The sequence below is a fragment of the Giraffa tippelskirchi genome, chromosome 3 (genome assembly GCF_054371585.1).
Source record: "Giraffa tippelskirchi isolate mGirTip1 chromosome 3, T2T-mGirTip1v1.2.pri, whole genome shotgun sequence".
Lineage (NCBI taxonomy): Eukaryota > Metazoa > Chordata > Mammalia > Artiodactyla > Giraffidae > Giraffa > Giraffa tippelskirchi.
The window spans coordinates 128,469,943-128,471,225 of record NC_137277.1 but is presented as its reverse complement, the minus strand read 5'-3'; the positions used below and the strand labels follow the sequence as shown (position 1 = coordinate 128,471,225).

The window sequence follows — 1,283 nt, the reverse complement described above, 5'->3', positions numbered from 1 at the left end:
AGGTAGAACTGTGAGGTTTGGTGTGATATAAGCTAAACAGCGGATTCCAAACTTGGTTGATTAACAAACTCAGAATTAAAAAAAAAGTTTTCTTTTGGTTGATTTTGTAAGTATCAAACTTTGTATTAGGGATTCTTGTATTTGTTGAAACTAATTTTTTTCTTGGTCTAGACAACATAGGATGTTAGGGTTAAAAATAGATCATTTAAAAACAGTATGTTAAAATTAAAGAATCATTGAAGTAAGAAATCAATCTGAACTTAATACTTTCTCCATAAAATTAGGACAGTAATACTTGGATTTCCAAGGTAATCTAACAAGTGACCAGTTCATTGTTGTTGTTGTACAGTTTCCCTGTCATGTCTGACTCTTTGCAGCCCCATGGACTGCAGCATGCCAGGCCTCCCTGTCCCTCAGGCCCAATTCACTATGATTTATATAAACCTTCAAATTTGGCCTTAGAGGAAATAGCCCATAAAATTAAATTTCTAATATACTGCTACTGGCTATATCTTCTCCTAAATTGCTTGTTAAAGTCTTCCCACAATTTGCATCTTGTTGAAATTACATCTTCCATGGTTTTAAATTTTAATATTAATTTTTGTTTAAAATAATTTTGCCTTGCTTATTGTCACTGAAGTTTGATAAGGATACCTGGGCTCTCACCTTGATGGCAACTCAGTCTTTAGCACTCAACCTCAAACAACTCAGTGTAAACATGTGACCAGTCTGACCTGGCTTATACTTTTTTATTTTATTATTCTTTTTTTCCTCTGTCAAACCACTCTAGTGTATGCAGCCTATGTGCAGAGGCCAGGCAATGGTTCAGGGCCAGTTTGTTCTGGCATGGGGCACTATGAGAGGCCCAGGGGGACAAGCCTGCCATAAATCTAAACCAATGCATTGACCTGACTTCTTTAACCCTGTATTTCATTATCGTTCCCTAGAGGGGCCATTTTCGTTAATCATTTTACTTGTGATGCATGGACCAAACAGATTAAATCACATCCCGTAAAAGAACTTTGGAAAAATAACAAATGAAGTATAATGCTAAAGGGAGGCTACAGTCCATGGGGTCGCAAAGAGTCAGACACAATTGAGCATGCGTGTATGCACATATAGCATTGTATTAAAAGCATTTTGGTTGATTACTTAGTAAAAATTAGTATCTCCAGACTACAGGAAACTATGCAGGATAAATTACTTGTTTTCTTCTCCAAATATATTACTTGGGGAAATGCAGGATGAAAACAGAATTTAAGGATTAAAAGATATTTTTAAAA

General features: G+C 35.5%; 1 non-coding gene across 1 annotated transcript; it reads right to left on the bottom strand.

The window, feature by feature from the left end:
- Window positions 1-771: 771 nt before the first annotated feature.
- On the bottom strand, window positions 772-902 carry LOC145543994 (small nucleolar RNA SNORA42/SNORA80 family). Its single transcript, XR_014081221.1, has one exon. It is a non-coding gene; the product is annotated as a small nucleolar RNA SNORA42/SNORA80 family (small nucleolar RNA).
- Window positions 903-1,283: the final 381 nt, after the last annotated feature.